The 19,778-nt window shown below is 62.5% G+C and overlaps 1 protein-coding gene across 4 annotated transcripts in view; it reads left to right on the top strand.

Annotated features, from left to right (window-relative positions):
• CBFA2T3 (CBFA2/RUNX1 partner transcriptional co-repressor 3) overlaps positions 1 to 19,778 on the top strand; it is a 94,195-nt gene that overhangs the window by 28,621 nt on the left and 45,796 nt on the right. Inside the window, exon 1 of one of the 4 annotated variants that reach the window (XM_070612495.1) lies at positions 2,903 to 3,114. The exons of 2 other annotated variants lie outside the window; for them this stretch is intronic. The gene's annotated coding sequence lies outside the window, so the exon portion shown is untranslated. Of the gene's footprint in view, positions 1 to 2,902; positions 3,115 to 19,778 lie in introns of those variants that run through there. One more of the 4 variants, XM_070612496.1, reaches the window with a different exon arrangement.

Here is a 19,778-nt window from a genome sequence, read left to right as displayed (position 1 = left end):
CAGGAGGCTGCAACACCAGGATGAAGGTGAGGTGGCTCCTTTGAAGTGAACTGGACCCTGGCCTCTGTCGAACCTGGCACCGCAGAGGCTGCACAGGGGCCCCTGATTCTCACCTCCACCGCTGTCTGCTGCTGCGGCCCCTCCTGCTCTGCGCACTCCTGCAGCCTTGGCACCGACCTGCCCATGACCTGGTCTCCTTTGGGTGAGTCCTGCCTTGTGGGCCAGAATGCACACATCTGGGCGGTGATGAGACTCTTCTCCTTAAACGTCACCTTGCGGTGCCCAGGAGTTGTGACTGGGCCATTTCCAATGTGAGAAACCAGTCCATGGGAGGCAAGAGGGAGACTAGCGGGTGAGGGAGAAGTATGGGCACCCACCTGTGTGGCCGTGCCACCTGCCAGAGCCTCAGTCCCTCTACCTGTCAGACAGGGGGGTTCCGGTAGCATGTGCTTGGCAGACAGCTGAGCATTAAGTGGGGAAATGCAGAGGTCCCGCTCAGCCAGTGCCTGCCCCTGGCTACTGTCATGACTCACCATGGCTACCAGATGGCCACACTGGCCTGGTTGTCGGACTGACCCAGTCACAGCACGCGAAGCAGCCCTGACTCTGCCGGCTCCTTCCTCTCCACCAGCCGCAGCTCTCACGCTGGGACGAGGGAGCCTTCACACTGCCACAGGGCTCGGAGCGTGGTCTCTGATGACTAGTTTTATTCTCGGGGTTTTGGGGTCTGTCGTCTCTCCAGTGGTTTTCAGTATCCCGCTGAAATCGGCAACATTGCTATTGGTAATTTAACACCAACAACGGAGACAATGATGTACTGTTTGCAGGGGGTCAAGTTGGAAGGGACCCCAGGCCCAGGTTGGGTCCAGCTAATGCTAATACTCCGTGTGAATTCGGTGGTGGTTTGGGGCTGAGAGCCCCCTAGGCTGGCTTCAGGGCCGTCTGCTGCTCAGTCGCCCCACCTGGCCCACTTTTTGCATTTAATGTCTCTGAAATCCAGAGGCATTTTTAGAATTATAACAGGGAGCGTGTTCTCCTTTCTTAGTGGCACATCAAATAACGGTGCCTTGTAAATTCAGTGGTGCCTCTGAGTCCACGAGGCTAGGAAGTCGCTGTCGATAATATTGGTGCATAAAGTCTGTGGCCTTTAGCAACATGTCTGATGCTTTTAGATCCACGTTCCTCTCTGGATCAGGACCCCCTGCCCTTGCGCAAGGACTGGACTGAGGCCACATCTGAGCACGTTCTGCATGCCAGGGAACGCAGGTAGCTGCCAGACATTTGCGTTACAATTAAATCATTCACCACACCCCTCATATCCACAAAGAGAGGGGCCCAGGAGGTCAGGGAACTGGCTGGGGCCGCGCAGCAAGTTGGTGACCCAGCTAACCAGGCCCTGGCCCGTGCCCCCGGGGGTGGCCACAGGAGGATGGGGGGGCCATCCTCCCCCTCCCCGGGGCCCACCTTCCTCTTTCCCTGACTTCCTCTGCTGGGCTCCGCTTGGGTGAGCAGAGCTCAGTCAAGGAAAGGGACAGGGCTGGGGAGAAACAGGCCCGGGGAGCAAACCCGGAAGGAGAAGGACGTTTTTTGGCACGTTGCTTTATTTTTATACTCGAGAACTGGGGACCTTGGACCTTCACATGCAGATTTATGCTAAATGAGATGCAAATCAGGGCCCTGCTCTTCAGAAGTTCTGGCCCCCTGTCTCCTAAGACCGCGGGACCCCAGCTGGTCTCTAAGAAATGAAGCGTGTGCAGGTTGGGAGAGCAAGGAGGGAAAAGGGACCGATTTTACTAAAATTGTGCTAACCGATTGTACCAATCAGGCAAACGCATGAGACAAGCCACAAAGCGCTTTAGGGAAAGAGGCGCCGTGGTGCGGTGCGCGGCGGGCGAGGGCCGCAGGGGGAGGGGAGCGGAGGGTGCGCGAAGGCGGGCAGGCCCCGCAGGTGACAGGTTCAGCGGTATGCAAATGAATGCAAAGCGCATGCAAATATACCGGGCGGGCGCCCGCCGGGTGGGTGCGGGACCCGGAGGCCGCGGGCGGGCGGGGGGAGGGCGCCCCCTGCCGGCCGAGCGCGGAGACGCCCCGGTCCTTCCCGGCCCCCGCGGGCGGGGGGCGCGGCGGGGGGCGGGGGGAACGGGGGGAGGGGCGCGTACCGCTTGCCTCCCGCCCGACGACCGGGCCGCGGCTCCCAAAGCTGCGAGCGGGCGGCCCCGCTGCTCCGAGGTGGGTGTGCGCGGCGGCGCGCTCGCTCCAGGCCCCCCACCCGCCGCCCTGGGCTAGGCTGCGGAGCCGGCGGGGTGGGCGCGGCCGAGGGATCAGCCAGGCACTGCCCCCTGTCCCCCCCACGGCCGCCCGCGCTCCGCACACACTCCGCGCTCCTCTTGCGGGCGACCCCCCTAAAGAGCAGCGCGCATCCCCTCTCCACGGCCCCCCGCACCCTACATTCCCCCCGCATCCCGCGCGCCGCACACTCACCCCGCTCACACCCGCCCCCGCGCCCCGGCCGAGATCGCAGGTCCGCCCGGGCTCCGCGGTCGCCCAGTGGCGGGGACGGCGGGGGCGGCTCTCGAGTCGGGCGGCGGCGGGCGGAGCCCCTCTCCCGCGCCAGCCCCGCACCGAGCAGGGCCCTCTCCGGCGGCCGGCGCCCCGGGGCGGAGCCGAGCGCGATGGGCGCCGGGCGGGAGGCAGGTGGCGCAGCGGCGGCGGCGGGGGGCAGGAGGCGGAGGCGGAGCGCGCGGGGCGGGGGCCGCGGGGCCCCGTGAGACGCTCGGGCGAGCGCGCGGCAGCCGGAGCCCGGCGCCCGGGAGCCAAAGGCGCGGCGGCTGGACCGCGCGCGGGCCGCGGAGCCGGAGACCGCCCGGGGCGGCGTGCGCGCTTTGTTCCCGCGCGGGCGGCCGGAGCGAGCGGCCGGAGCGAGCCCGGGGATGGCCCAGGCGGCCGCCCCGCGCGCCCCGGCCCCGCCGCGCGCCTGAGCCTGGCGCGGCGCGAGAGGACAGCGCGCGGATCGCCCCCAAGTTACGGAGGCGGGGACCGAGTTCGAAGGAGAAGCCACTTCAGAAGCCCGGTCGCGAGAGTGTGATCGCCCCCCGTCCGCGGGACCTCCGGACCGTAAGTGTCCCGCGCGCCCCGCGCGCCGCCGCTGCTGTCACCCGACTTCGCCCGCGGCTGGCGTCCCGGGGGTCCCCCTGCAGTTGCGCCGAGGGCACGGGCCGCCCCGGGCACCCCCTCCCCACTTTGCAAAGTTGGAGCCCACGGCGGGGTAAGGCCTGCCTACTCAGCGCCCACCCACTTGGGCCGAATGCCCCCCCTCCAGGTGAGCTGAGAGCTTGACCTGCCCGGGGGTGTGGTCAAACTTAAGGTGGGACTGCGCTCTGGAGGCCTGCAGGCTACCCTAGGGTGCCTGGGCTTCCTGACAAAGGCCCTGGACCGGGTGAGAGAGAGCTGTGGGGGCTCAGATGACCACCCTGGGAGAGATGGAGGGGCTGGTGGCCTGGCTGGGGAGGAGCGCCAGTGCTCCCCTCTACCCTTCCCCTCTTGTTTGGGTCCCTGGTCCTCCCACTGAGCGGAGCGGCAGTTGCCAGTTAAACGGTCCTGGGGTGAAGTCTACCCAGAGACCTCCAGGCCCTGCCCACTCCCAGTGGTGGGGAGAGGGGCTTGGGCCACCCTCCCCGGTGTCCTGACAGCCCGCGGTGCCTGGGGCGCAGCCCTGTGGCAGCGATTATGTTCACACCCTTTGGGAACCGTCCATCTGTGTGTTGGGCAGGCCGGGAGCCAGGCTGTGGGAACGGCGGGAGGGAGGTGCGAGCCAACGTGGAGGGACAGATGGCTGCAAATTCAGCCCTAGACGAGCTTACGTGGAGCAGAAGGCAGCGGGGCTGGTGGCAAGCCACACTCTGAGCCGCTGGGCTCTGAACACACAGCCCCAGGCTGTCCCTCCTTCCTGGCCCCTGGGAACTGTGGGTGTGCTGGGCCCCGTAGCTGCAGAGGAGGGGGAGACCCCTGTAAGTGTGGACCCCTGTGTACCTCCCCGGAAAACTGTATTCCCCACCATTTGGGCTGAGGCGGACTGACTTCAGACCTGTTCCAGAGAGCAGGGAGAAAAGTATTTCCTTTGAGACAGAGACCTCGTGCCCCTGTGGGGGGCGGTCTGGTGACTGTCAGGCCCCGTCTTTGACCCTGTGGCCAGGATGCCGCTTCATTATGTGGAACTGGGCGTGCATTTCCTCCGCTGGACCCGGAAACAGGAGGTTCCTAGGCGCCGCTCTCGGAGTACGGGGGTTGGCTGGGGACAAAGGAGGGCAGCTATTCTGTGTCCCAGCATTGCTCTTACAAGTTGCTGCGAGGTTTGAGAAACTTCTGGAGGTTGGGACCCCAAGGGGAGTCCTGGGCCGGGCCCCGGATGTGAGGTGGCCCCTGGCGTCCTTTCCCTGGGGGGGTGGGGGCAGGAAGGCCCTGTCCACAGTTCCGGGACTCGTTCTTAGAGAGCTGGTGCTGTGACATGCACTGGGCGTGCTGGCATTTGCCCCACCCCACCCGCCTTCTGTCCTGGGGGGTTGGGGAGGACAGAAAACTCAGCTGGGCCCAGGGGGGCAGAGGGTTCTGCTCTGTGTAGCCAACAAGCCCAGCCTGAACAGCCTCGCTGTGTGGGGCTGTGCTGCCAGGCCACCCTTGTACGTTGAAAAGGAAACAGAAGAAAAGCTTGAGCAGTAGGAACAGATGTGGCGTTCCCTGCTCCCCGAGAGCCAGACAGACGCAGGGCGGGAGGAGACTATCGCATTAGGACCAATTTTCTGGCAGAATCCCTCTCTCTTGAGGTGCCTTCATCGACAAGTGATGGGGGAGGGGACGGTGACGTGCGTGGTGCCCGGTCGCTCACAAGCCCGTCCAAGGCTGGTGAGCCGGAGGGTTTCAGCCTGACTTCTCCCTCCAGGACCTGGGGCTGCCTCAGGTCCACAAGCTCTTCTTCTGTCACCGGGTTATCCGCGAAATTGGGTTGCCACCTCCAGGAAATCTCTCTGATTTGGCTCCACATATTTTCATTGCTGCATGACTGGAAGAAATTAATTTCCTTCCTACGCAAGGATCTGGAGACGCTATCGGGCTGGGTCGCTAATCCGTAAGATCCAAGCCAGCGGGGCAACCATGGCAGAGGGAGGGCCCCTGGAGCCGCTGCCCAGGGGACATGGGAAGGTGGGGTCTGGGCAGGGCGTTTCCCCACCACCTTCTGGACCCATCCTCATGGGCTCTGGGCCCTCGTGGGCTCCGTGTCCTCGTGGGCTCTGGGTCAGCCTCCCTGCCCTGCTGCAGGTTGAGTTCTGGGTTGTCTGATTGATGCTCAGCCTCCTGCAGCGCCTGGGTGCGCAGGGTAGGGGTTGGATCCAGCTGAGCTGGGTTCCCTCACCGTCAGTATGCACGCCTGTGTGCCTTCAGCATGTGGGCATGGGGAAGAGCTGGCACACAGTGGGTGCTCAATGAGTGGCGCTCCCAGGAAGGGAGCTGGCGTTTCCATAGGGCAACTCTGTCCTGCCCACTCCCTCCGGTGCTCACGCCGCTCGCTGCCCTGCTCTCGCCAGCCGGTGTGTCCCTCTCCTGCCCACGGCAGCCCGAGCGTCAGCCCTCACACTCGCCCTCCGAGTCTGCGGGACGGCCTGCGAGGGTGCTGGAAATTTCCCTTTTTCACAGATGCCTGTTAGGCTCCTGACGGAGCCAGTGTCTGACTGCCGGCCCCTCTCCTTCCCCACACGGCGTCTGGGCGTCTCCAACAGACTGCAGCCGCCTGGCCTTGGGCTCCGGCCCCCGTGAGTGCACTGGCCTGTGGCCCTCGTCCTTGGCCAGCCTGTCAGCGTTCCTCCCACGCCTGCAGGGGCTGGTGCTGACTGCTCAGTGCAGGAAAGGGGTTAATGCCCAGATGTTCGCACCCTCACCTGACATGGCCTCAGGCACGTGGGCACGACCATAACTGATATCAGAGATGCCACCTGGGGTCAGGGGCCACCTGGGGTCAGGGATGGGGCAGGAATACTTCTGCCCTGTGTGGGTCACAGAGACCCCACCCCAGTTCTTCCCAGATCTCTTTCAGCTCTGGCCAGCCCCATCTCTCCTCTCATCCCCCTGGGAGGGAGCTTCTGGTCATTCAAGGCCCCAAGGGAAGCCACTGGACATTGTCTGGCTATTATAATGGGGTGTCCACATGTGGCATCGCTGTTGGGCAGCTGGTGTCACCTCCTAGGCTGGCCACAGGCCTGGGGCGGTCAGTGGGGTCCTGAACTCTGTAACATGTAAATGCGTGAGTGTGGCCTTGCCGTGATTGCACTCACTGGACAAAACTGGCCCCAGAAAGTGTTTGTCATCGACTGCTCATTCACGGGGCAGAGAGTGACCGGACCCCCATGTCGGGCGGGCAGGGGTGGAGTGATCATAACGCGGGCTGTGCCAGGCTTCCCCTCCTTCGCCTTCACAGCAGCCCTGAGGCGGGTACCTGGCTGTCCCAGTTTCCGGATGGGCAAGCTGAAGCCCAGAGAGGGTCCACTACTCCACACTGTGCTCCTCCTGTAACACAGCGGGTGGACAGGCCCCTGCAGCTTCCCGCCGAGGTCTGACTCCCGAGGGCCATCGTGGGGCCCTGGGCGCCTGCGTACTCGGAGCCCCGGCAGATTCCACGTGCGTCCACACCCGGGGCCACTGCGGCCGAGGGAGGGGTGGGAGGAGACTGCAAGCTCGTGATTAGCAGGTGTCCACCTGGGGCGCAGCCTTTGAGGGCCAGGGCTCACGGGGGCAGTTCAGAGGGTTCACTGAAGCTCCTTGTCTCAGCCCGGTCACAGCTCCTGGGAGACCAGGTCTCCGAGGTCCCTGCCAGGCTAGGCGGGCACCACACTGTGTATTCCAAGAAGTCCGTGCCAGGGCTGTCTGAACTGGTGAACCACACCTCCACGTCCTTTCCTGGGGTCGTGTCCCCACACCTCGGGGCAAAACAGGCAGGGCTGACTCCACCCCCCGGCTCCCCGAGGCTGGGGCCTGCCTTTATACGGGGCCTGGACGGGGCGTGCCGAGGCCGAGGCTGCAGGAGGTGATCCGGCCCCCAAGCACCTCTGAGGGCCGCCTTTAGCCAAGAATGCAAATGCAGGCAAGCTCTGGAGACGAATTCCTGGAGTGGAAACCGCCCTCGAGCATCAGTGGAAAGACCTAGGCAGAGACCTGGCGTTCAGGATGGAAACTCGCAGTGATGAAAGCGATAAATAATTGGTTCCTGGTTCCCACTTCTGAGTTCACGGCTCCACCGGGCGTGGGGCGCGCGGCCGAGCTGGAGCCTCAGATGGTCCAGAGTGTGCTTCCCGCCTGCGCCGTTTGCAGCAGTTTCCTGCAGCAATAAAACAGAAGTTAAGACTTCTGCTTTTTGTAATTCGTGGGACCTCACGGTGAGCCAGATGTCACTGGGAAGGGAAACAAAGATGCATTTGGCCGTAATAGGGCCGAGGCGCCAACAGCCGTTCTCTGCTGCTCGCCTGCACGCTCTGGGCCGCCTCCATCAGCCCCATTCACTGTCCTCACAGCCTCCTGGAGTCTGGGCTGCCCGGAGCCGCCAGGCTGCCCTGAGGCCAGGAGCATGGTGGACGTGGCAGGAGGTTTGGGGAGGATGTCCGGGCAGTGGGGCATTCTTCTGTTTACTGGGCAGAGAAAAGTCCACGGAGGGCAGGGCAGGAGGAGGACAGGGCGGGAGACACTCTCGACTTGCCAGGGGCAGGTCAGGAGGGCTCCTTCTGCACCCTGATGACCCTGGGCAGCGTTCGGGACTCACAAGGACGTCCTCGCCTGGTGGTCCTGACCCAGGAGCACCCCAGAAGGCCAGGGGAAGCCCAGCCGGGAAAGGAAAGCCCTCCTTCCGGCAGCCTCAGGCCCCTCTTACAGGTGGGGAGGGGAGGAATGGAGAGGCGACAAGGGTCTTCAGGACCAGAGGAGGCCACAGCCCTACTCGGGCAGCCCCTGTCCCACTCACTGAGGCAGGGAGAGGTGAATGGGCAGCACGGCGGCTTCTCTGAGCCCCACAGCTTGGATTCAAATCCAGATTCCCACCCAGGGGCTGTGTGACCATCAGCAAATCACTCACCCTCTCTGTGTCTCAAGTTTCAAATGCAGTCACAGGGCTGCTCCCTCTTCAGGCTGTGATGAGGTGTGAAAGACCTGTGCGTGTCTGGCCTGTGGTGTGCACTTGTTCCTTCCTGGCTGGTACATGTGGCTGTCAACCTCCCCTCTCTGGGGGGACTCCCGTGCCGTCCTGGGGCTCGCTGGTGGGTGTGGGCATCAGGCAGCTCTGCACTCACGCCACTCAGCCAGCCCTGTGTGGGTGCTCATTCTCCCTGCGCCTGTGTCCTCCTGTGCCCACCGAGGTGATGCGGAGTGGCAGGCCACGGCCTCCAGCACGGCCCAGGCTCCATGCCTGCTCGCTCTCCTCCCCACGCGTGGGACATGGCGAGCTCGGAGCCGAGACCTGGGCTGTGTGCACCGTGCCACCTGGGGACACGAGCTCCATAGCCCTGCCTTTTCATGGCGGGGAAACTGAGGCTGGGGTCATCACGTCCCATAGCTTCGTGGTGTCAGAGGTTGGATTCCAGCTCGGGAAGCCAGGTCCTCTGGCTGCAGAGTATCTGTGTTTCTGCCACACCGTTGTCCGCAAACAGCTGTTGGTGACATCTCCCCGGGCCTTGGGGTTCCGTGGCCCTGCCTCTTCCCTCGGCCACCCCCGAGTCCCCATAGCCTCTCTGGGCCCAGCCTGGAAGCGACAGCACCGTAAGCACAGGGTCCCTCCTCCGCACCTGAGAAGTGAGGACAGGGCACAGCCACCCTGGGCAGAGGGCATCAGTAGGCACCTGAGCCTGGCAGTGCCCCGGACGGGGGGGAGGTGGCATCTGACCTCTGAGGCACCAGGCTCTGCAGCATCACGGACATCGACAGCAGTGTGGCCGGGGACCTGGCCGGGTGGCCCTCTGCTATCTTAGGGACCGTGTCTCTGACATCCAGGGCACACTGTCCATTCACTCATGGAAGCGGTGGTGCTCGCCCCTCCAGGCTTCCGTCCTCTGGCAGGGGACAGGAGTGACCTTGCCTCGCCATGCCCCTCGGAAAGTTGGGGTCCTGTCTGTCACGTGCCTCAGGGCACGGATGGGACGACACCACAGACGTTGCTGCTTCCTGCCTTTTACACAGGAAGATCGCCTCTCCTGACGGCTCAGCGTCGGGGTCTGGGCTGGGACCCTCCACGTGGCCCGCTTATCCCCCCGCCTGCTCTTTGCCCAGATAACTCACCTCGGCCCCTGGGGGCAGAGGGAGAGACAGTGCACTGGGGGCTCCGGGAAGTCTGGAAGTTTCCTTTGCTTGTTTCGCATGATCTGAACAGCTGTCAGCGGGTGCGACTTCCCACGCGCGCCTCTGGGGCCTCCAAGGCCGCGTCCTGTAGGAGCTGTTCTGAATCGAGGCTCCTCTCAAGAAACCTCGGCTCACACAACCCGGTGTGCCCGGGACCGTGCCCGGCACCTGCGAGCTAAGCAGACGTGGCCGGGACTGACCACAGGGACAGGATGCCGGTCACGCGTGTCGAGTCAGAATGTGGCCCCGTTGAAAACAAGGAAAAGAAACTGGCGCAATTTTAGTAGGTTATTTTATTTAACTCAATATATCCAAAATGTTGTCATTTCAGCGTGCAATTGATTTTTTAAAACATTGAGATCTTCTATCTGTTACAGACTTTGAAGTCAGCGTCATCTTATACTTGCTGCGTGTCTCAGTTCTGGCCAGCCGCCTTGGCTTGTGGCTGCCACCTTGGGCAGAGCGGGGCAGAGGGCCCAGGGACTGCCTGGTGACCAGTCCGGTGAGGGCGGCTGTGCTGGCCCTGGGGACGCAGGCACGTGGCGCTGTGAGGTGTGAGTCCGGGACGGCCCCATGGAGGTGACAAACAACACAAACAGGAGGGAGGGGCACTGGGTGGGGCCGGGTGGCTGGAGCCAACACGGGAGGACCGTGGGGCACAATGGACGTGGAGGGGACTCAGGCCTTTGTCCCTGGAGTCTCAGAGGCCCAGGGAAACCCCCTGACTGTGCTGGATGGGGTGGGGGCTGGTCAGATTTACGTTTTGAGAAGGTTGCCCTAGGGTGACAGAAGGTGAGGAGGCAGGGCCATGAGGGGGTGATGTCCAGACGCGGGCACTGGGAGGGCAGGCAGCGGGGACGGGTGCCAAGGAGGCGTCCAGGGTGGGCCTGAGTCCTGGTCAGTCTCTGGACGCTGTGCCGTCCAGGAGAACTGCGCCTTCTCCCCTGCCCTGAGCTCCGGGGACGGCCGAGAGGCCCCTTCTGTCCCGCAGTCAGTGCCTCGGCCTACCGTCTGGAGCCCAGGCCTCTTTTCCTCAAAAGATGAGCTTCTGGCGGCAGTGATGCTTCCTGTGTGCCCACGAGGAGGGGGGCCGGGCTGCCCGGAGGTCCCTGGACGGGGAGAGGGCCGTCCAGCGGGGGACCCACTCAGTCCGTAGACCATGAAGCTCAGGAGCCCTCGTGTGCGAGTGCTTGCGGGTATGTGCGTCTGAAAGAGTGTGTGTGAGTGTCTAACGTGTGTGCGCAGGCATGAAGACAGGCAGAAGGTGGCAGTGGGACCTCAGCTGCCCTGGGGCACTCACAGGGGAGCCCCCTGGCCAGCCTGATGCCCAGATTCTGTGAGCCCCCATGTCCAGAAATGATGACAACTTGTCCCAGCCCAACTGTGCTGCGACCCTGTGGGACTCGGTGTAAAATATGACCCGGGGCTTAGGTGGGATCCAGCCAGAAATCAGAACAGACCCGCGGCTGGGAGGCTGAAGTCAGCGTCCACGGAGGGGACCAGCGAAGGCCTCAGAGATGGGACTTTATGCTCTGGACGCCTGTCACTACCATTAACGTGGACTGTCCCAGGACGCCTGTCACTACCGTCTACATGGACTGTCCCAGGACGTCTGTCACTACCGTCTTCATGGACTATCCCAGGACGCTTGTCACTAGCAGCTACATGGACTGTCCCAGGACGCTTGTCACTAGCAGCTACATGGACTGTCCCAGGACGCCTGTCACTACCATTAACATGGACTGTCCCCAGGACGCCTGTCACTACTATCTACATGGACTGTCCCAGGACGCCTGTCACTACCATTAACATGGACTGTCCCCAGGATGTCTGTCACTACCATTAACATGGACTGTCCCGGGACGCCTGTCACTACCATCTACATGTACTGTCCCAGGACGCCTGTCACTACCGTCTTCATGGACTATCCCAGGACGCTTGTCACTAGCAGCTGCATGGACTGTCCCAGGACGCCTGTCACTACCATTAACATGGACTGTCCCAGGACGCCTGTCACTACCGTCTTCATGGACTATCCCAGGACGCTTGTCACTAGCAGCTGCATGGACTGTCCCAGGACGCCTGTCACTACCATTAACATGGACTGTCCCAGGACGCCTGTCACTACCATCTTCATGGACTGTCCCAGTTCACCTGTCACTACCATTAACATGGACTGTCCCCAGGATACCTGTCACTACCATATATGGACTGTCCCAGGACGCCTGTCACTACCATCTTCATGGACTGTCCCAGTTCACCTGTCACTACCATTAACATGGACTGTCCCCAGGATACCTGTCACTACCATATATATGGACTGTCTCAGGACGCCTGTCACTACCATTAACGTGGACTGTCCCTGGAACGCCTGTCGCTACCATCTACATGGACTGTCCCAGGATGCCTGTCACTACCATCTTCATGGACTGTCCCAGGACGCCTGTCACTACCATTAACATGGACTGCCCCCAGGACCTTTGTCACGACCATATACATGGACTGTCTCTGTTCACCTGTCCCTGCCGCCTGCACGGACTGGCCCAGGATGCCTGTCACTACCGTCTACACGGACTGACCCAGGACGCCCGTCACTTTGCTCCTGTGTGGATTCCCGTAGGGAGCCTGGCTCTGGGTGTCGGACGCCTGGATCTGAACTTCAGCCGCGTGAGCCCCTCAGCTTGGTGTGCCGGGTGGCTTCTTGGAGGTCTAGTTTCTTCTCTGTCGCTATGAAACCTCCTTTCAGAATTTCAACAACCGTGGTCATTAAATACCTTGCTGAGGGGCCCGGCATAGCGCCTGGCGCCACCTGGTCGGGTGGACACAACTTCCCTTTCCCAGTCCCAATCAGAGCTCATACTGGCCCTGGGGCTTTGAGGGTGAGGGGCTGGGCCAGGGGGCAGCCGTGAAGTCCTGGATTTGCTCTGGTTTGACCTCGTGTGTCCTGAGGGCTTCCGTCTGATTCTCAAAGGGGCCGAGACCCCGCCAGGCGCCACCCAGCCCCTTGCCTCTCCTCACGTCGCGGAGGCCGTGGTTTATGAGGGTATCGGCTCAGGCTCCCCCTGGCCTGCTAAGAGCATCCCGTGTGTATGGGGTGTGCTGGAAAGCAGAGGTCTTGGAAGCCCCCACGTCCCCAGCCTGTGGGGCCTGGCCTTGCCCTCACCAGCCCCAGGAGAGTGGGGATGGGGTCAGCTGGGGTGCCGCCCACTTGTAGGTGGACAAAGAGCTCGGAGCTGGGAAGAGCGAGGCTGCGGCCCCCCACGTAGCGCTGCCCGCGGGGTGGTCCTTGGCCGCTGAGGGAGGACGGTCAGCCTGGGCCATCACACAGCACGCTTGGCCGGGCGGGGCTCAGGCTCCGTAATCCCCTGTTGTTAGCAGGGCAGAGGCGACGGCAGGGAGGGGTGGGGAGGCCACATCCTGCCTGGCTCAGTCTCTCCATTGGACTTTTTTTAATTGTGGTAAAATACACGGAACATAACATTTACCGTTTTATTCCTGTTTAAGTGTCCAGTTCTGCGGTGTTGAGCGCGTTCACACTCGTGCGAGCATCCCCACCTCCACCTGCAGAACTGTTCCCTCTTCCCCAAGTGAAACTCTGTCCCCATTGGACACTGACTCCCTCCCCCTCCCCGGCCCCTGGCGCCGCCATCCCACTTTCTGTCCCTGTGAACCTGACTCCTCCAGGGCCCTCATATAAGTGGGATCACGCAGGGTTTGTCCTTTTGTGAGGGGCTTATTTTACTCATAGCGTGATGTTCTCAGGGTTCATCTGTGTTGTAGCAGGTGGAAGAGTTTCCTTCCCTTTGAAGGCTGAATAGCATCGCGTTGTGTGCGTGGACCACCTGTCGTTTGTCCGTTGTCCGCTGATGGACGTTTGGGTTCTTTCCACCTTTCGGCTCTTGTGACTCACGCTGCTGTGAACAGGGGTGTGCAAGCACGTCTGCTAGGCCTGCTTCCCGTTCTCTTGGGGATGCACCCGGAAGTGGGATTGCTGGTCAGATGGTGGTTCTATTTTTAATTTTTTGAGGAACTGCCAGACCACCGTTTTAACCATTTTTAAGTGAACAGCTCAGTGGCATTTAGCACACTCACAGTGTTGTGCAACCGTCACCACCATCTAGTTCCCAGACAGCTTCATCACCCCACAAAGAGACCCCACACCCATTAGCAGTCACTCCCCACCCCCTCCCTCAGCCCCTGGAGACCACCAGTCTGCTTTCTGTCCCCGTGGGTTTACCTGTCCTGGATGTGTCATCTAAATGGCCTCCAACCACACGTGGCCTTTTGTGGCTGGCTCCTGTCACTCAGCATAGTGTCTTCGAGGTTCGTCCGTGCTGTCGTGTGTCAGTGCGTCACTCCTTGTTGATGACTGAACAATCTTCTGTTGCAGGGATGTGTGCCTTTCGTGCGTCCATCACCAGGCGGTGGGCGTCTCGGTTGTTTCCGCCCCTGGCTGGTGGGAGTACTCTGTGAGCAGGCGTAAGCAGGTGTCGGTGTGGTTGTGCATTTTCGGTTCCCTGAGGGCCACACCCGGGAGAGGGACTGCGCGTCATGTGGTCACTGTAGGTTTAACTTGTCCACCGGATTTCGACCGTTTCAAGGGATGAATTAACGAGAAGAGCCGCCTGCCCTGGGGGCCCAGGCTTCCAGCGTTGTCACCGGTCCTCCCACACCTGTGAGGGTGGCCACCCCACCGTCTTGTCACAGGTGACCGTGCCACGGCCTGGGGTGGTGAACACAGTTGCCGCGGCCACCGGCCGGCTGGGACGCCCTCGCCGGGCGCCTGGAGAGGGCTGTTTGAACAGCAGTGCCCATCTGCCTGCAAGCTGTCGCTGTATTTGGTTCCACAAACAGTTACTGGATCTCCCTGCCACCTGTTTCTAACCTTCACGGTGTGAACAAGGTTCTGCACCTGGTCTCCCAGCTTCATCCTTACCCCCCACAGGGGAGGCAGAGGGGTCCCCTTAAAAGCCAGTCAGATGTGACCCCTCCAGGTACAGAACCAGATTGTCACGGCAGCTTCGAGGCTGCACAAGCCCACCCTCTGAACTGTTCCCTCCCTTCCGTGCTGTTTTCCCAAACACGCCAGACACCCTCCCACCTCAGGGCCTTTGCACTGACAGGTCTCTCTGCCTGCACTGCTCTCCCCCAACATGGGCGAGGCTGCCACCTTCCCCTCCTCCGGGTCTCGCTCAGAGTTCCTCTCTACAGTGAGCGCCCGCCCTCCCTGCCCTCTGCGGCTCAGCGCTCCTACCCTCCCTGTGCGCGTCGCTGCCGTCTCCCCACTACAAGGTCAGCCCGAGAGGACTTTTGTCTGTTGTCCCCCCTCCCCCCCCCCCGCTGGAGCCCGGGCAAACGCCTGGCACACAGGAGGCCTGGGGGACGGGGAGGAGGCTCACCTGGGGCCTCCCCCACCCCCCTGACAGACGGTGACACCCTCGCCCGGTGCTCGGAGGGGCTGTTTGAACTGCAGTGGCTCCTTGCCTGCAAGCTGTCATGTTTGACTCCACAAACAGTCGTGTCCTCTGAGTCTGCCTTCCAGCCCTGGAGCAGGACCGGCGTCTCGCCTGCACGGCCCCAAGGGAGGCGGCGTGGGGTCTGCCTGGGCGGTCCATTTCGCTTCTGACCTCGTTCACTCCTGAGCCGACGTTACTGGGGGTCCGCTCAAGGCCGGCCCCTGGGCCATGGTGGCAAACGCGTTCCGTTCGGGGAGGGCAGGGCGCGACCCCCAACCAGGTGATCCCGGAGAAGTTGTCCCACAGCCCGGGGGCACGGCACCACTGCATCCTGCACTCTCGAGTGCTCAGGTCGGGGGTTCAGACGTGCCGTCCTGTCTCTGCCTCGTGGTGTTCAGGCCTTGGCAACTGCTCTTGGCCACAGCACCGAGGCTGGCAGGGCGCTGCGACATCAGCCGAGGCCTGTGGTCGGAAGGAACCGGCAGTGCTCACTCGTCCTTCACACGTCACGGCGCTGGGCTGTTCTCGAGTCAGGCAACGGATGCCACCCTCGAGGGGCTGTGGCTCTGCCTGGAGAGAGGGGATGGTAACGGGACTGTAACAGGGACAGTAATGCAGATGGGCGGCATGTCCTCCCCCGGGGGCGGCGGGGACGGGCTCGGCCGGGCGGTGGTCACTGTCCCGTCAGCTCGAGCTTCTCTGAGGAAGTGACGTTAAGCAAGTGACGTTAAGCTGAGGCCTGGAGGGCACAGTCTGGGTGGCACTGGGGACAGCCCACTGGAGGCCCTGAGCAGGGAGCGCACCCACATCCGAGTCAGGGGGCCTCGCGGGTGGAGAGGTGCAGAGGGGGCCGGCAGCCTGGGGCGGTGTCAGTGCGGAGGCAGGAGGGTCCCATGGTCTGGAGCTGGCTTGGGCTGGCGCCCCCTGCCCAGCTGCCCACCCTCACGGCCACGGGATTGGTTGTCCCTGTGGATGTGCCACATAGAGCTGTGCCTCCCCTGGCCTCGGGCCTCTTGGACGGCAACCGGCTACAGCGATGGGGAGCCTCCACTCCCGGAGCCCCAGGCACCTGGGTCCCGCTGGTCCACTGGGCCCTGTGGCCGCTGGGCTCATGCTGGCCCATGTGCTTCCCACACCAAGCTCGGTGGTTGGCCCGTGTGAAGTGTGGGAACCTCTGCGTCAGGATGTGTTCCTCGCTTGGCCTGGTGACCGCAGTGCGGCCAGAGGAGCCGGGGCTGGGGCGGCGCTGCCGAGCGGACAGGCAGAGGGACTGGCCTTTCCTTTCAGGAGCCAGAACAACCCCAACCTGAGCCCCACTCGCCCTGGCCTTTGGCCATCCTGGCCGTCGTGCGTCGACTGCTGCATCGGCTGGCTTGCTGAAGCTCGGGCACCTGTGCTGCCTGGCGCGTCACAGCAGCCCACGCGGCCAGGAGGGGAAACCTGGGCACAGACACTCACGTGGCGGTCGGGGTGAGCAGCCTGTCTCCGCCCGCTCTCCCCCTTAGCGACTTGCCCACTCCCATTGGGTGGCGTGCAAGTGACCCCGGGTGCCCGTCCTGAGGGGCACGCGAGCCAGGTGCAGCTCCGAGAGTCCGATGCCCGGGAGTCTGGTGCCCGGGAAAATGCTCTCCTGGGTTCAGCCTGTGCTGCAGGGCTCAGGGAACCAATGGCTGGCAGTGTGGTCGGGCACGTCCCTAACATCTCCCAGCCTCGGTTTCCCTGCTGTCAGATGGCAGATCACCTCCTCCCCCAGCCTCAGAGCCTCTACCCGGATCTGTGGGGCACTTTCCACCGAGCAGGAGGAAGGTACTCCACCCCACCCCGCGAAAATCCCCGAGGGCTGTTGACTCAGCAGGCTTACCCCCAGGTCTCCTCGAGGTTCCCTGAGACCGTGTGGTGGAATGAGTCAAAACATCCAGAAGGTTCCTGCTCAGGAGGGAGACAGTGGAGCCCAGCTCGCCTCCCCCAGAGCAGCTGCCACCGCGGCTGCACCAGCGCCGGGCCCATCTGCCAGCCTGGCGTCCTCCCAAGGCTTGGGGGAGGGGACCCGGAGGGCTAGAACAGACCCTCTGCTGCTGTGGGCACGGGGTCCGGGAAGTGAGGGCTCCAGGAGGAGGCTACTGCTGTGTGGCCTTGGGCAGGCTCCTGACCTCTCTGTGCCCCTCGAAAGTAGCACAGCAATTCCACCCTGGTGCTGGTGCAGGGCCTGGACGCTCTGAGCCCTGGGCTAGGCCACAGTGAGCACTCACTGACCAGTGGCTTCTAGTTCCTCCCGGGACTGTCCCTCTGCTATAACTGTCCACCCCACGGCCCCTGTCCCCTGGTAGGGGGAGAGCATGATTCTGCCACTTCGGAGGAGAAACGTTCAGGGGGGTGGGACAAGCCCACCCCTCAGGCTCTGGGCAAGGTCACCCTGGGGAATTCATTCATTCAACGGGCAGTTTCCACACACAGATCATTCACTCAACAGGGGGTCCTTGCTCCAGGTCATTCATTCATTCAAGGGGGTTCCCTGTGTAGTTCGTTCATTCATTCTCACAGAGAGGTTGTCTTTGACCAGCAGTCTCCGCCTCCCGTAAGTGGGTGAGGCCCCCTGCCATCTGGACCATGGGGCTGCAGGGCAGCCAGCGAGGTGTCCCTCCGCCCTCAAGGACAGGCCTTGGGGACCAATTCTGCTTCCTGGCTGCCCCTCGGAGAGCCTCCCACATGGGGACGGGCTCTTCTGGTCAGGACCCCGCATGGGCCCAGCGGTGCCCACATGCTGTAGGGAGCCCCACCCTTTAGTGACCTTGCTGCTGTCAGATGCGTTTTTTCACTCAAATTGCTTAGAAGACCCCAGACACACAGCCCAGACCCTTGCAATGGCTGGTGGGTGTTGGAGGACACGTGTGTTACAGAAGGGCAGACAGAGGCCTCCCCACCGGGCTGGGGTCCGAGGAGCAAGCTCCCCAGCATGTGCAGGGCGGGCCTGACCAACGCCGCGCCGGCCCCCAGAGGCTCAGGAAATGCCAGGCTACAAGCAGGAGTTCAGCCTAGCAACCAGCCTGGAAGGGGAGGCAGGCGGGGAGCAGGGGGCAGAGAGACCTCCAGGAAAGCCCTGGAGTCCTCAGGCCCAGGCTGCGAGGCAGAGGTGAGGGTCCCCCATTCCTCAGGGGAAAATGCTGAGGCCGAACCAGGAAAAGGGACCCGCTCACGGCCCCTGGGCAGAAACGGGTGCCTGACTTCAAGCCAATGGTTGTGCATCCCCCCACCAGCCTGCTGCTTGTCCGGGGCGCCTTACGAGGCTTCTGCAGGTCTCTCCTCCCTTTTGTCAAATTGGGGAGGCAGGATATCCAGGCAGCTGTATGAGCTCAGGCTGGACCCCGCGGAGCTACAGGGACTGGGTTGGAACCCCAGGTCCGCCTGTCCTAGCTGTGTGCCGTGGGCGGTAACTTAACCTCTCTGAGCCTCAGTTGTCTCATGTATAAAATGAGAGTAGTAATATGTTTTACGTTTTCATTATTATTATTAAATAACAGAGCAACCTGGCAGGGCTGCTGGAAGGATTAAATCAGTTAATATTTTGTTGGCCACTAGGCATTGGCTGTTTCCCTCTCCCCTCTCTGAGGCTGGGTCGAGGTTCCAGGCAGGGCCTCGCAGCCCATGTCTGAGGGCTACGAGCTGGACCCAGCCTTGGAAGGGATGGCGGGGGTGGACTCTGGCCTGTCCATTTGTGGAGGTGACCCCCCTCCCTCAGAGAGGGTCCAGAGTGCAGGCAGCCCCCTGAGCAGGCGCACACAGGTGGTAGGACAGGCTGACTATTCTAGAACACCGTGGGCCTCAGGCTTCTCCTCTGTGAAGTGAGATAGACTGGATCCTAATGCACCAATGTGTGGGGTACCTTCACCTCCACCCACTCTGATGCCCATGGCAGACATGGCTAATTGATCCCTGCCCCACTCTGATGGCCATCGTAGACATGGCTAATAAATTCCTGCCCACTCTGATGCCCGTGGCAGACATGGCTAATTGATCTCTGCCCACTCTGATGCCTGGGGCAGACTGGCTAATCGATGGTGGCACTCCTTTCCCTTTGAGCCTACCTGAGACAGCAGCGTCCTTCTAGGGGTGGCTCTGGTGCCCATTTCTGGGTTGGATTTGGCATGCGAGTGGAAACCTATTGGCCACGCTGGCTTGACAGGCTCTGAGGGCCAGCCAACTCCGACTGTCTCAGCGTCTATAAGCCCTGGAAACCCAGGAGAAGAGATGAGGAGAGCATCTGAACACTGCATGCAACTGTGGGAGGCGGGAGTGCCCTCTCGGGTGGCGCAAGGACCCGGAGAGGCCCCTGGAAGGAGAGACTCAGGCGTGGAGGGAGCCCCCGCGGCCCAAGTGTGATCGGGGTCCAGGGTCCCCTGGGACCTGTCAGACGTAAGCCTTGAGGGTCCACCCCACATCCAGCTCCCCGGGGACCACACCAGCTCGTGGGCTTGGCCGATCGTGACATAGACAGTTAGGGTCGGGGTGTAGACGGTTGTGTGACTCTGCACAAACCCTGCGATCGGAGTCGGGGGTTCAAGTCCTCCTCGGGCGGGTGAGAGCGATGCGACTTGGACGACGGGTGGTTGCCCTCCCCAGCCTTCCCTGTAAAGGGGAGCAGTGCTGCGTCTGCCCCTCAGCCAGCGTTCATGGGTGGGGTTCCCTGGCTCACTCGCGAATATGTCCTGAGCACCTCCTGCGTGCCATGGGCCCGGCGGAGCAGGGCCGTGCGAGTACAAACCGTGATCAAGGGGAACCGAAGGAGGCTGGCGGCGGTGGGGGGGTGAGGGGGTTCAGGTCTGCTCCCGAGGAAGCAGCCCTAAACGGGGCCTCCAGCCTCGCACACAGGGCACTCAGCACGCAGCGGCTGGCCCCAGTGTTCATTCTCAGTGGTGCCGTTTGGGGGGACTCTGATCCCCCCTCCCCTAAGGCAGGCCT

This window comes from Equus przewalskii, chromosome 3, assembly GCF_037783145.1.
Source record: "Equus przewalskii isolate Varuska chromosome 3, EquPr2, whole genome shotgun sequence".
In the NCBI taxonomy this organism is placed as follows: Eukaryota; Metazoa; Chordata; class Mammalia; order Perissodactyla; family Equidae; genus Equus; species Equus przewalskii.
This window is presented reverse-complemented; position numbering and strand designations above follow the sequence as displayed.